The 15,708-nt window shown below is 46.8% G+C and overlaps 1 pseudogene across 1 annotated transcript in view; it reads left to right on the top strand.

The window, feature by feature from the left end:
- Window positions 1-6,519, top strand: part of LOC309819965 (mitochondrial transcription rescue factor 1-like) — a 97,228-nt pseudogene extending 90,709 nt beyond the window's left edge. Inside the window, exon 3 of the transcript in view lies at window positions 5,994-6,519. The product of the transcript in view is annotated as a mitochondrial transcription rescue factor 1-like (transcript). The remainder of the gene's footprint in view (window positions 1-5,993) is intronic.
- Window positions 6,520-15,708: the final 9,189 nt, after the last annotated feature.

The following is a 15,708-nucleotide window of genomic DNA, read 5'->3' as shown; positions in this document are numbered from 1 at the left end:
AAGCCAGTGTTGCTTCCATCAAGTAGTATATTAGTTAGGGAAAGGCTATGGACTTACTGATGTCCCCCTAAATTCATATGTTGAAGACCTAACCCCCAATGGGATGGTATTTTGAGATGGGAGGTAATTAGGTTTAAACAAGGTCATGAGGTTGGGGCCCTCATGATTGGATTAGTGACCTTATACAAAGAGATACTAGAGAACTCGTTCTCTCTTTCTCCTCCATGTGAGGACACAGAGAGAAGGTGGTCATCTACAAACCAGGAGGAGAGCCCTCCCCAGGAACTGACCTGGTCTTGGACTTCCAGCTTTTTGAACTGTGAGAAAGTAAATGTTTGCTATTTAAGCCACTCAGTCTATGATATTTTGTTATGGCAGCCCGAGCTGACTAAGTCAGGAATGCTGCTGTAACAGGTAGGTTCCCAGTTGGATAAAAAGTTAAACACAGCAGAAGTTTGTTTCTAACTCACCTGATTGCCCTGGGAGGGTGTTCCTATTCAGTGGATGGCTCTCCTCCTCCACACAGTGACTCAGGGACCCAGGCCACCATGCTTTCGTGGCTCTACCACACAGGGGGCCCTTAGTGTCTTCCATATCTAGCCAGGAGAGGAGAAAGGGAACTTATTGAGGGCACACCTGCTTCTTAAATCTTTGGCCCAGGGTGATACTCTACACTTCTGCTCACATTCCATGGGTAAAAATGAGTCACATGGCCATACCAATTCAAGAGGAGCTGGGAGTTTAGTCCCCGATCACTATCTATTCCCCAGGGTGTTGCCTTCATTTTGGTGGCAGTATCTGTCAAATTTTAAAACGCACATAATCTTTAAAATATTGATAGCAAGGCCACTTCTAGAATTCATCCTACAGAAAAACTTGTAGCAGCTTCATGGGGACTTATGTACAAAATGATGGCTACAACATTTTGAGGAACAGCGAAAAATGAAAAAGAGCCTGATGTCCACACTAGATAAATTCTATGGAGTCATTCGAAAACCCTATAGGAACTTGTGCGGAATGTCACTTAAGATATATTATTAAGTGCAAAGACAGTCACAGACTTTTATGTATATATGTTTATGTACATATATGCATCTATATAGATACCTGTATATATGGATACATATAAATAATCTCACAGTTTTTACAAATTCTTGTAAAAATTATTCTACATGATTGGGATTGTGTATTAGTTTTTTTGTGCTGCCCTATCAAATGACCACAAAATGACTAGCTTACCAACAGCATGCGTTTATGATCCCACAGATTCCATGGGTTAGAAGTCTGATAGGCTTGTCTGGGTTGCAATCAAGGTGTTGGTGGGCTGTGTGCCTTTCTGGACACTCTGGGAAGAATCCGTTTGCTTTTTCATTCAGGCTATTGGCAGAAGTTGGTATTAAGCTGTTGCAGGACTGGGGTCCTGTTTCCTTGTTGGCTGGAAGCTGGAGGTTGTTCTCAGCTTCTAGAGGCCACCAGCATTCCTTGGTTTGTGGCCCCTTCATCTCAGAACTGATGACCATGGGTCAAGTCCCTCTCATGCTTCTTATCTCTCCTGCCTCACCTTCCATAGCATCTCTGACCTATTCTTCTGCCTCCCTCTTCTACTTTTAAAGGCCTACGTGATGACCTTGGGCCCATAGGGATAACCCAGGATACTCTCCCTATTTTAAAGCACGTAACCTAGTTCCACTTTCTTTTGCCATGTTATGTAACATACTCATGTGCCAAGATCATGGGGGACAAAATCCTTCCTACCCCAGATTGTTTATGTTTTGGGAGAAGTGGGCCTGGCAAGGAAAAAGCTCAGTGTCAGACTTTGGGTTGGACCTCAGAGAGAGGCCTTGGGAGTCCCAGGAAACCTGCATCTACATCCCTGACCTGTCTGCTCCAGGCTGATTGACCTTGAGTGAGCCATCGCACCTCTCTGAACCTCAGTGTTATCTGTAACACGGGGGAGTAGATTTCCCACTTCCTCTGGGACTTGTGTTTGGGTGGGGATATCTGGCTTATATCCCTTTTTCTGCCCAATTCAAAGCTTGATTGTAAGGAGGAAGGGCATATCTAATTTCTCTTAATGAATTTAATGATTATTTTAGCTTTAAAAATATTTGTAATGATGTAACAAATATGCAGAAAACTGCACAAATGAATTTTTACACACGTCTGTATACTGTTTTCCCACCATCACCCAGGTAAAGGTTTAAGGAATTTCCATCCCCTCAGTGGGTTGTCAGGTTAAGCAAATTAAAAAAATATAGGAGACCACTAGTTAAATTTGAATTTCAGATAAACAATGAATAGATTTTTATCATAAGTATATCTCATATAGCTAGACATCCTGTGTTTTATCTGGCAGTCCTACCAGTAGGCTCCCTTGTTGTTTTAGCCCAACACCCCTTCCACCCCAAAGGTCAACAGTATTCTGACTCTCATCACCATAGATTAGTTTTACCTGTTTCTGAACGTCATATCAGTGGAATCACACAGTGGGTCCTGCTCTGTGTCCGTCTGCGAGATTCATCCACACTGCCTGTGGCATATTCTTTTTCATTGCTGTGTAGTATTCTGTTTGATGGATGCATCACACCCTATTTTACTATTTTCTTGTTGTTGGACCTTTGGGTTGTTTCCAGTCTTAAGCTACTATGAATAGAGCTTTATGAACATGACTTTCAGTGGCTAGATGCAGTTAGGAGTGAAATTACTGGCTATTTTTAGTTTTAAAATTTTCCTCCCAAATGGAGAAAAAAGACATCCTCCCACACCAGTGAATAAATTGAAGCCTTGTAGGGTTACATTCCAGGCCCTGCCTGGTCTTATTTTTGTTTCTTGGATGAAGGAACTCGTGGGGCATTTTTGAGTTCCCATCCTCTCTAATGTGTTTAAGGAGCCTGTGAAGTTTTAGAGAACGCTTTTCCTCTACTTTTATTTTAACTTAATTTTTGTATTAAAATCACACTTTATTTTTATTTATTTGTTTGCCTGCACTGTGTGGCTTGTGGGACCTTATTGATAGCTCCCCAACCAGGGATCGAACCCGGGCCCTCAGCAGTGAGAGGGGGGAGTCCTGACCACTGGACTGCCAGGGAATTCCCTTAATTGATTTTTTTATTGAAGTATAGTTGATTTACAATGTTATATTAGTTTCAGGTATACAGAAAAGTGCCATATATATGCATATATATATTCCTTTCCAGATTCTTTTCCAATATAGGTTATTACAGAATATTGAGAATAGTCCCCTGTGCTATACAGTAGGTCCTTGTTGTTTATCTTTCTTATATTTAGCAGTGTGTGTCTGTTACTCCCAAAATCCTAATTAGGAATCCTATCCCTCCTATCCCTCCGCCCTATCTTTCCTCTTTGGTAACCATAAGTCCTCTACTTTTAGGTACCATATCTTTTACTAATTTTTAGTAGTTTCACCTGTGGGTAGTGAAGCCTGGTGCCCAGCCCAGCTGTGTAAATGTCCCTGTCCATATGGGGGTGGTACACAGAAGGCCCCCAGACTTCCCTGCTGTCCCTCCCTCCCTGCTTTTCCCCCGGTAGCTCCTGGACCAGCCTGTATTAATCAGGAGCATCTCCAGGTACCATCTGGTTGCTATGGCAACTCAGGCTGGTCCAGGCTTGGCAATGGGGGTCAACCCCCCCTCTCAAGTGTGGTTTCAGTTTGGATTCGGGGAAGTAGACACACGTGATACCTGGTACTTCAGGGAAGTTCTATTCTGATTACATTAACAGTAAGGTTTTTTTCTGGCCTCAGGCTTAATGCCGCTTCTTTCCTTCTATTTGCTTTTCCCTCATTGTCATCTCTTTGCACCGTCTATTCGTGGAACCTGGCTGCTTCTAGGGGAAGCAAACCCCACACGCTTTGCCATTTTCTCTGCACTGTGGTTGGACAAACAGAGAGAGGGAACAGCACACCTCGTCACGGGCCCCCGCAGGTGCCAGGGAAGGACACCTGGCTGGAAGCGCCCGTTGGCCAGGGATGTGTTTGTTTCTTGTGTGTACACACAGGACAGGTGGGGCTCTGTTGTTAAAAGCACCTGTGAGGGCTCTGCAGAGCACACTCGATGGTGTTTGCTTGAGCAGCTGTTCCCCGCCCTCCCCCAGCTTCCAGGCTCCACCCACCTGCCACAATAGCCACCTGAGAGCCAATGTTGACCAAGCGCTTTCCATGGCCTGGTGCTGTGCTCAGGGCGCTGCCTTCCCACGGGTTAACCCACTGACCCCTCACAATGGCTCTCTGTACTACTTATGATTATCCCCACCTCGTGCAGGAGAAGACAGAGACGCAGAGGATTAAGTAAGGCTGGGGACCACACAGATAGTTGATTGTGTGCTGGGGTTGGACCAGGCTCTGGAATAAGCCTTCTTTCCCACCACGCTTCATCCCTTCCTTACTTAGGAGAAGTCCTGGAGCCCCGGCAGCAGTTTTCTAGGTGCTTGATGATGTTTTCTTGGGTAGATGCAGCGCTAAGACCGTTCATTCAGGTAAGAAATATTTAAGGTGTCAGGGACCCAATGGCAAACAATATAGGTCAAGATCCTTGTACGTACGGCACAAACATCCTGAGATAAAGCCCCACGAGGAAGACCTCATTGGAAGCTGTGATGGGGAGTGCCTGCATCTGACCCTCGCCTGAATGATGAGAGGAAGCTGAACCATCAGAGATGATGAGTTGGTCTTCTTAGGAGAGGCTGGGAGAGCTCTCATTTCTTTGAAGCCTTTAAGCTGAGCAAGAGGAAATAGTCAGGAGGGAGATTAGCCTCTACTCCCACACCTGGTTCTTTGCACCCATCTCCTTACACCTCTGGGTGTTGAGGTGACTCTTGCAATATTTGTGCGTGAGACTTAGGCTCCTAATTCTACTTCGTTCATGCCGGCCTTCCAGTGGGTTTACTTTTCTTGGACAGACACTGGGAGGCTAGTGGTGGGGGCTGATAGGTGGAGAAAATCAGTCTGAGGTTAAAAATATGATGTTGGGTGAGCTGTGGATCTGAAAGCCATGGGCCATCTCACTCCTAGAAGAACCAAGGTCCTGAGTGATTTGCCCCATCACCTCCCCGCCCTCATCTCCTCTACTCTCCTCCTCACTCACAGCTACCCAGGCCCCATCGTTGTTCCTTGAGCAAGTCACACACAGCCAAGCCTCAGGACCTTTGCATGTTCTGTTCTCTCTGCCTGGAACACTCTTCTCTCAGATACCCAGCAGAACTACTGCGTCACTCCCTTCAGGCCTCTGCTCAGATGTCACCTCCTCAGTGAGGCCATCTCTGACCCCCTATTTAATACAATAACCAGCCCACCCATCACTTCCTGTCATCCTCTGCAGTGAGCGGAATTGCATCTCCTGCCCCCATATTCATATGTTGAAGTTCTAACCCACAGTAGCATGTGACTGTATTTGGAGAGAGGTCTTTTAAAGACATAATTAAGGCTCCTCTTCCCTGCCTACACTCCTGCCAGGTCTCCCTGTGAGTCTATCGCATCCTGCCTGGGTCTGGCCAGCTTGGGATGCCTTGTGGACCCCGGGGGCTGTAGGGTCCGTGGGAGCCCAGTGGGATGAGGCTGTCTGCCCCTGGGCCTGGCTGCTCCTGCTGGCAGCAGGCGCAGATCGGGAGCTCAAGGATGCTGGTGTCCAGTTTCCCTTGACCTTGAGGACCCGGGAAGGTCATTTGCACCATGGCTATGGCTAGTGTCAGATTGCCCAGCAGTGTTTAAAGGAAGTCAGATGCCTGGATTGGACTCTGCAGAGACACCTTCACACGAACACTGTGCTTCTTGGAATCAATACTTTTGTTTTTCTAGTACCAAGTTAAATGTGTCACATTATAAAACATTTTTGTTTTTTTGGCCGCACTGCACAGCTTGCAGGATCTTAGTTCCTCGAACAGGGATTGAACCGGTTGCAGTGGAAGCACAGAGTCCTGATCACTGGACTGCCAGGGAATTCCCATAAAACGCTTTTGTGTAACATTGTCTCACTGAGACTCCCAAGGCTTTTAATATCTCCAGAATATATTTTCCAATTTTCCATAAGACTCAAAAGTCATATAAGCTCTAAGAAATCCACTAAAAAGACTCTTCAAAAAGTAGAAGATGGAGGGGACTCTGATGAAGAGAGTGACCATAATGAATGAGCAGGAAGAGAAGCCTGAGGACGACCCCACTGGGGTCAAAGATTATAAAGACCTGAACAAAAGTAGCTCAGTCTTTTCGGTATGATGTTATTCAGAAGCTAGGCCTAGATATCAGAAGAAATAAAGTAAACCCCACAAAGGTGAACTCAGGCTAAATGGGGGAAAATTATGGAAGAAAAGCAGCATGGTGAAAGTGGGAGATAGGTTGGATCTTCTAATGGGAGAGGATAAAGAAGCAGAAACAGAGACGGTGATGCAGATTCTCCTGAAAAAAAAAAAAAAGTGTTTAAAGAGAAGACTGGCAGTGAGAAATACAGAGTAGTGTTCCGACAGTGGAAGAAATTGAAATTGCCTAAAAAGAGTATGCTCAAATAAATGGATTCCTTTTCAGCAATAAACCTGCTTTTTAGTGGTGGGGGAAGGGGCCAGGTTAAAGAGAGGACTTTTTAAAAAGAAATAAAGTTCTCCTACCATTTGGGGAAAAAAAGAAAAAAAAAGTGGTAATTAAGGTAAAATGAAGAGGAAATTAGGACACAGACACACCCAGAGGGGAGACCATGGGAAGACACAGGGAGAAGCCAGCCATCTATAAGCCAAGGAGAGGCCTCAGAAGAAACCAACCCTGCTAACACCTTGATCTCAGATTTGCAGCCTTCAGAATTGTGAGGAAATAAATTTCTGTTGTTTAAGCCACCCTGCATGTGGTACTTTGTTATGGCAACTCCAGCAAATGAATATACCTTTCCTGCTTAATTGCCCTCCACTGCACTTTTCAACTCCTAATCCCCACACGATGTACTTATTTTGTTCAGCGTCTACCTCACCCTCTAGAACCTCCATGCCACGAAGAGGGAAACATTCGCATGTCTCATTTACACTGTGTCCCCAGCACCCAGTGCAAGGCCTGCACACAGTGGCTGCTCGCTCAGCGTTTGTTGAGTGAATAAGTGAATGAAATGGAGACAAAGATCTTTTCCGGGCTCTCAGTCCCTCTGGGGCTGAATATCCACCTGATATATTCATGAGAGGCAAGAACTCTGTCCCTTTTCTCTTTTTAAAGAACCAGCCAAGGTGGCAAAGAGCGGGCTCACTCACAGATGGCCATACCCTGTGTGGATTTTTAAAACGACCTTTGAACTCGCCCTTTTAGTTTTCTAAATGACACTCTGGGGCTCACAGGACCCAGGGACCAGCCGAGAGTGAACAAGCAGGCTCTTGATGACCCATTTTGCCGAGGACAACACTGAGATGCTGAGAAATACGGGGTCCCACCCTCCGTGGCGGGCACCTGGGAGGTGGACCGAGTGCTCTGCGACACAGCCTCGTAGTCTTTTGCTCCATGGTGCTGCCTCTGTTGCTGGGCAGCTCCTAAGAACTGGCTTCCCAGCCCCGAGTTGCCAAGGAAATACTAAATCCCGCTGGGCCGGGCCTGGGGTGTATTTTGACTTCCTGTAAAGGAGGCCAGCCCCCTGTACGGTCCTCCGACCTCCCTTCTCTTCCTCCCTGTGTTTGCTGTCTGCATCCCCCTTACCTTCGCTCTTTCTCGCTCTCTTCTCTCTCCTCCTCTAGTTTCATCCCGGGCTGGAGGCAGAAGACCCTGGGATTTCTGCGTGAGGCCCATGGATGTCGAAGTCCTCCCGGGTCCTGGACCCCATGTTCTCGCCCCGCAGTTATGATGCCCTGCACGACCGCGGCTTGGGGCCTGCAGGTACGGACGGCGCCCCCGCGGGCACAGTCAGCATCCCTCAGGACTCGCGGACCCACCTGATGAGCGGCGGCTGCAAGGGCCCTCCCCTGAAGCGGCGGGGCGGCGTGGTGGACCACCGGGATGTCATCTTGGCCCACCAGGCGCATAAAATCCACAGCACCCCCCAGGCCAGGAGGAAAGAATGGGAGTGAGTATGCACGGGGTGGACAGCCAGCCCCAGCCCGGGACAGGGACCCGGCTTGGGGAGCAGTAAACGGGGTCTCTTGGGGTCAGGTAACGCTTGTTTCTGACAAGCTTCTGCGGCGGGGTGGCGGAGGTGGGGGTTGGCGTGCGGGGGCGGATTCAGACGGCTGGGCTGGTTGCTGAAATCTCAAATCTCAAATTCCTTCCCAGCCTGTTGATCCATACCCGCTGCCTGGAGTCCCTTCTGTGAACCCCTGGGGCACCCACGGGGCAGCAACAAAGGGGTTAATTATGGGCGTGGCGGGGCGTGCTCGCAGGACTCTGCTCCGGGGTTCCGTGAGAGTCCACTCAGAGGGGTCGGCAAATCTTTCCAATGGGATGGACATTTCCGAACCAGGATGAGAAATGCCATTTTCTGGTGGGGGGGGGGGGAAGCGGGAATCACACTTCCACCTCAAGCCCTGAGCTTAAACCTGAGAAGTGGGGTGGGCAGAGGGTGGGTGCCGGGTTGGGAGGATGTGGTGAGTCCGGTGACTCTGGTCCTGGGACCCCTTTCTCTTTGCCAATGACGCCCAAAGTGGGTCTTCTCCTGGGAGCCACCATAGGGTGGAAGGGTGGGCTTTGAGAGCTCTGCTGTGTGGTCTTGGGCAAGTGACCTCTCTGGGCTCGATCACCGCCCCTGAAGTCTCTCTTTCTAGGCTGTTGGAGGGTTGAAGGTGGTTTGTGTGAAGGCTCAGTCCCCCCGTATGGAGGGAGAGCTGGTACTTTTTTCTTTTTCTTTTTCTCAAGAGCTTCTTTGGCCAAGGCTCAGAGCTGAGTGGATTCCTGGGCAGACAGCAGGGAAGTGGGATGTGAATATGAGTTTAGGGCTCTTGGAGCTGAGGCTGACAAGGACACAAATCAGTCCTGGGGACCTGGAAATCGCTTCTCCCACCCACTTCACGCCAGCCAGTCTGACCTCTAGGAAGCTAACAATGTCTTCACCAGGCTTCCTTCTGTCTGCTGGAAGGGGGAACTGGGTTATAAATGCCAGTTGGGTTTGGAGTGTGCTGATGAGGAGTGCATAAGTACAGAGTGCAATGAAAACTGTATTATCGAAAGGAGCCAGTGCTCATTTTGAATTGGAGGGCTTCAGGTTAGGTGAGAAAGGTGGAGCCCATGTGGCCTCTGAGGTGGTTTCCTGAGGTTAGGCTGACATCTGGTGGCACATTCAGGCAACATCTAGAAAGGCAACGTGGTGACCAAGCTTTATTTTTTTCCCCCCATGCTGTCTTCCTTTTGACAATCTCTCCTCTCCATCCACACATCTAGCCACCCACCCACCTGTCCATCCATCCACTCACCCACACATCCACTCACCAATCATCCATCCATCCAACCATCCACTCACCCATCTTTCTATCCATCTATCCATTCATCCCTCTCCCCATCCATCCATCCCTTCACCTGCACACTTTTCCATCCATCCATCCATCCATCCTTCCATCCATCCATCCTTCCATGCACACACTTACTCACCCATCTTTCTATCCATCTATCCATTCATCCATCTCCCTATCTATCCTCCCATCCATCCTTACATCCATTCACCTGTCCATATTTCTATCCATCCATCCATCCACCCACCCATCATTTCATAAATACCCAGGGTGCACCTAATATCTGCAGCTGCAATGCTAAATACCACTCCTCTCTTATCCCCTCTCCAGAACTCGCCTTCTCTCTCCCCTCCCTTCCCATTTATTTCCATTCTTCTCCTGTTTCCTTTTATTTTCTTTCTTTTTAAAATTAATTAATTATTCTTTGGCTACATTGGGTCTTCGTTGCTGTGTGTGGGCTTTCTCTAGTGGTGGTGAGCGGGTGCTACTCTTTGTTGTAGTGGGCGGGCTCCTCACTGCGGTGGCTTCTCTTGTTGAGGAGCACGGGCTCTAGGTGCTCGGGCTTCAGTAGTTGTAGCACGCAGGCTCAGTGGTTGTGGCTCGCAGGCTCTAAAGCACAGGCCCAGTAGTCCTGGTGCCCGGGCTTAGTGGCTCTGCGGCATGTGGGATCTTCCTGGACCAGGGCTCGAACCCGTGTTCCCTGAATTGGCAGGCGGATTCTTAACCACTGCGCCACCAGGGAAGCCCCTTTTATTTTCTTTTGAAAAAGAAATTTGATTAGTTCTTGCAGAAAATGAGGCTTCTTTAAGGGGTTAGAGTGAGTTATTTCTGCATACCCACTGAAAATAGATTTTTAGGATAAAGAAAAGTGTCACAGTGACTTAAAGAACTTAAAAACCCTGTTGCCCAAGGAAAATGATAACTATAATTTCTAATAATAATGACAGCTAATGTTTATTGGGCACCTACTGTATGCCAGACACTTTTTTTTATTTTTTAACATCTTTATTGGAGTATAATTGCTTTACAATGGTATGTTAGTTTCAGCTTCACAACAAAATGAATCAGTTATATATATACATATGTTCCCATATCTCTTCCCGCTTGCGTCTCCCTCCCTCCCACCCTCCCTATCCCCCCCCTCCAGGCGGTCACAAAGCACCGAGTGCCAGACACTTTTGATCTTGTTGTCTTGTCATAACTCTGCCATGCTGCAGATTCTACATTATCCCCAATTTACAGATGAATAAAGAGAGGCTGAGAGAGGCGAAGTAACTTGCTAGACACTGGCAGACCTGAGATTCGAACCCCAACCTGTCGGAGTCCCAAACTCAAACTCTTTTTTTTTTTTTTTTTTGCGGTACGCGGGCCTCTCACTGTTGTGGCCTCTCCCGTTGCGGAGCACAGGCTCCGGACGCGCAGGCTCAGCGGCCATGGCTCACCGGCGCAGCCGCTCCGGCATGTGGGATCTTCCCGGACCGGGGCACGAACCCGTGTCCCCTGCATCGGCAGGCAGACTCTCAACCAGTGCGCCACCAGGGAAGCCCCAAACTCAAACTCTTAATCATTTGGCTGAAGAGTTTCTACAACAGCAAGTGGCAGGGATTTTCTCTTAAATAACGCAGAAAATAAAGCCAGCCACATCAGGGAGAAAGAGAGAAGCATTGCAGGGTATTCAGAATCAGGAGACGTTGCTTACAGTGCCATTTCCATCACAACCTCCTTGAATGGCTAACTTATGCCCCAGTTTCCCATTCCAGTCACTTTCTAGGACCATAAAAAGACTTGAAGGGTCTTTATAGCTACAATCTCCAAACTTCTAATCTCCTACCCCTACCAGTAAAACAAACACATTTTCAACACGCACATAATGTATATATTTTTGCTTATCGATTATATAAGTATTCTGCTGAATTTATTATATGCACTATAAAATATACATAAAAATAGAAATGCCCAAAGGATGAGACATCAGTGAGATAAGTATGTTTAAATGGTTTTAATTTTTTAAATTTAGTGGTACAAAATACTGTTGCTAACGTGTTTTGTGTGTGTGTTACACATTTTAATTTTTATTTATTATTTTAAAATTTAATTTTTAAGTTCATTTTTATTTAAAATTTTATTTTGTTTTATTTTTTAATTGTATCGTTGATTTACAATGTTTTATTAGTTTCAGGTGTACGGCAAAGTGATTATATATGTAACTATATATATAGTTTTTCAGATTCTTTTCCCTTATAGGTTATTACATAATATTGAGTAGAATTCCCTGTGCTATACAGTGGGTCCTTGTTGGTTGTCTATTTTATATATAGTAGTGTGTATATGTTAATCCCAAACTCCTAATTTATCCCTTCCCCCTCCCCCTGCTATCGTGTTTTAGAAGTTTGTCTTCACTTTTCAAACACTGTGTTTTGTCAGAGTTCTTTATTCTGAAAATGTTCAAATACACTAAGAGCAGAGAGAATAGCACAGTGAACCCGACAAACCCATCACCCAAATACACTAATTATCAAGATTTTGTCAGCCTTACATCATAAATCCATTTTCCTTTCCTATTTTCTGAGCTATTTTAAAGCAAATCCCAGACCTTATATGATTTTACAAACTTCAGACTACATGTCTAAAGCACACAGACATTTTCTTACTAATATCACACTGACAAAATTAACAATGATTTTTAAAAAAATATATTTTATTTTATTTTATTTTTGCGGTACGCGGGCCTCTCACTGTTGTGGCCTCTCCCGCTGCGGAGCACAGGCTCCGGACGCGCAGGCTCAGCGGCCATGGCTCACGGGCCCAGCCGCTCCGCGGCACGTGGGATCTTCCCGGACCCGGGGCACGAACCATGTCCCCTGCATCGGCAGGCGGACTCTCAACCACTGCGCCACCAGGGAAGCCCAACAATGATTTTTACATCACCTAATTTCCAGCCCACATTCAAATTTCCCTGCTTGTTTTTTTTACAGTTGATTTCTTTGAGTCAGGAAAGTCTGTGTCTTGCATTTGGTGGCCATATCTCTTTTTTTTAAGTTGTGGTGAAATAGATATAACATAGCATTTACCCTTCTAACCACTTTTAAGTGTGCAGCTCGTGGCATTAAGTACATTCACATTTTGTTCAACCACCACCACCATCCATTTTCAGAACTCCTTTCATTTTGGGAAACTGAAAGTCTGTCCCCATTAAACACTAACAGCCAATCCTCCCTCCCCACATCCTCTGGCAACCACTATTCTACCTTCTGTCTCTATGAATTTGGCTGCTCTAGGGACCTCATTTAAGTGGAATCGTACAGTGTTTGTCCTTTTAGCATAATGCCCTTGAGGTTCATCCGTGGAGTCACATGTGTCAAAATTTCCTTCCTTTTTAAGACTGTATACTATTCCATTTTATGGATGGACCACATTTTGTTTATCCATTCATCCACTGATGGACACTTGGGTTGTTTCTACCTTTTGGAGATTGTGACTAATGCTGCTGTGAACATGGGTATATATATATATATTCGAGACCCTGTTTTCAACTCTTCTGGGTCTATACATAGAACTTGAATTCCTGGATCATATGGTAATTCTACAGTCTTATTTAGTCTACAAGGATTCTCTCTCTCCCACCCCTCACGTTCTCCTATCCCGTTGTGATTTATCATAGAATAAACCACGTCAATTGTCCTATAGAATATGCCCCATTCTGAATCGTTTGTTTGAAACTTTATTTTTTCAAATCCTGTTAACTATAACGGCTTTGCCCATCCTTAGGAATCCCACCCAGGCACAGTGCCCACCAAGATGAAGCGAACCATAACGAACATGACTCCACATTTCAAAATGTCTTCGTGAGAATTTGGGACATTTTTTGGCCATCTTCTGATAGAGACTCAATGAGATCACTATGGTTTCTATTTCTTCCTGTGACTGATGGAGTCCTGGTACCAGGAGGGGAGAGTCCCAGCTTTGCCATTTCTCACTGTTCCTTTCTGCTCTTGTTACTATTTCCTTCAACCCTTTCTTTCCAGGCAGGGATCTTCCACTTCACCAGCCAATATCCCAGTCCATCAACCCATTTACACAGGTCTCAGGAGACCACAGTGCATCACCACGACATGGTTCTTTATCCTGTTTCTTTTCTGTCTTGTCCACTACAACGTCCCTGGCAAGGATTCTCGACTGTGTCCCCAGCCCCTGAGACCGAGGCTGGCACCCATAGGCACTCAGTAAATATCTGTCAAATGAAGGCACCAGATGAGACTGAATGAGGGAGGGTTGCTGCCAAGCAGCTAAGTGGATTTAGTCAACCATACATGAAGGGTTAATAAAGTCCAGTGCTTCATTGTAGATGAAACAGTAGCAGACATGGAAGTTCGAGAATTTGGTTCCATACTTTCACAGATGTACTCACTGGGGGTGCACCTAACCCACTTTGGAAGTTCTTGCACGAAGAGTTGAGTGAGGAGATGCTGCCTCCCTCCTCCTCCCCTTCACTTCTCCCTCCTTCCTTCCCCTTCCCTCCTCCCTCCCTTCTCCTCTCCACGCACTCTATCTCCCTTCCTCATTCCTGCATCCCTATCTCCTTCCCCTTCCTCCATTCTCCCTCCATCTACCTCCCTCCTCTCATTCCTCTCCCTCCTCCCCCTTTCCACTTCATCCCCCTCCCTTTCTCCCTTCTCCTCTCCCTCCCCCTCCCTCCCTCCTACTCTCCATCCCTCTCCCTCCTCCCTCCCTTTCTCCTTTCTTCTCCCACTTCCTCTGTCCATCTATCTCCCTCCTTTCCTTTGTCTCCCTCCTTTCTCTATCCCCCTCCTTCCTCCCCTTCTCCCCTTCATCCCCTTCCCTCCTCCCTCCCTTTTCCTCTCCGCCTACCCTACCACCTTTCTTCACCCCTTCACCCCTCCCTTCCTCTGCCCCGTTCTTCCTTACACCAATATTTAGGACATTACCTCTGTTCTCAGCTCCATGTGGGGCCTTGGGAACACATCAGTCAATAGTCCGCTCTTTCCAGAATGACACCCTCCACTCAGCAGGAAAAACCAACATGAAACAAATGGTGACAAGCAGGAATAATGCCCAGAAAGGGCCGAGCAAGAGTCTGGGGGGAGCCGGGAAGGCCTCCCTGAGGAAGAAATTTCCAGGCTAGTTCTTCACACACCTTACTGCACTTTTGAACACCTGAGGGAGGGGGTCTTGTTAAATGGAGATTCTGACTCAGCAGGTCTGGGCTAGGGCTTGGGACTCTGCATTTCTTTCTAACAAGCTCCTAGCTGGAGCCAATGCTGCTGTCGGTGGACCACGGTCTGAGCAGCCAGTTCTGAGCCGCCATCATCATCATCATCAAATAGAGGACGTGGGCGGGAGAATGGAGGGTGGAGAGAGGAGAGCTAAGCGAACTGCAATGAGTATCATGAATAATACGCTGAGGTGATAACGATAATATCCAATATTTATGGAGCACTTACTATGTGTGGGGCACAGCGCCAAGCCCTTTATATATATTAACTCATTTAATCCTCATCTCCATTGTTATAAATAAGATGGTGCAGCATGTCTTTGTTTTCCAAAATATTTTTACGTTTCTTGTCTTACTGCATGCACACAATAGAATCATGAAGCAGCTTGGGTAGGTACTGTTGCTGTTATTATTATTATTACTATTATTTTGCTCCTTATGCAGATGGGCAAACAGTTCCCAGGGGTTACCAAGGCATCTGGAGGCTCAGACAGGACAGGGAAGGCATGATCTCGACTCCTAGGTCAGAACTGACCATTTCTAGGATGTGGGGACTCAGGTCTAGCCATCCTGCAGGTCACCAGCTGGGGCTGAGGGTGGTGGCCTGAATTGTCTGGTCCCCAGAGCCTGAGCTGAGAGGAGGGGATAGGCAAGGTGAGGAAGGAGACACTGATTCTTCTAGTGAATCAGTTTCCCCACTTATTCTCTGCCCCTCCAATGCCTCCATCTTCAACACCCAACAGAACAGTTCCATGGTTTTCAGTGGGAAAGTTAGGATTCTTTAGGATTATATGAGACTGTTGGTAAAATGATTAATGCCACTGGACCCCAAAGAGAGACGTTTAACCTGAAGGTGACCTCAGTGGTTGTTGAGATTGCCCTAGGTTTGCTATGGCTTCCACTTCACTCAGGTAAAAACTAAAGTCCTCCCCAAGGTCCTCAAGTCCCTGTCACCTTGCCTGTCACCTCCCTGCTCTCACTTCTTTTCACCCTCTACCTTGCTTCCTTGCTCCAGCCACATGGGTCTCCTCCGTGTTCATCAAACCCATCAGGGTTGTCCT

The sequence above is a fragment of the Grampus griseus genome, assembly GCF_964374135.1.
Source record: "Grampus griseus genome assembly, chromosome: 3".
NCBI classification, from domain to species: domain Eukaryota; kingdom Metazoa; phylum Chordata; class Mammalia; order Artiodactyla; family Delphinidae; genus Grampus; species Grampus griseus.
The sequence above is the reverse complement of the archived record's forward strand: the minus strand, read 5'-3'. Positions and strand labels throughout refer to the sequence as shown.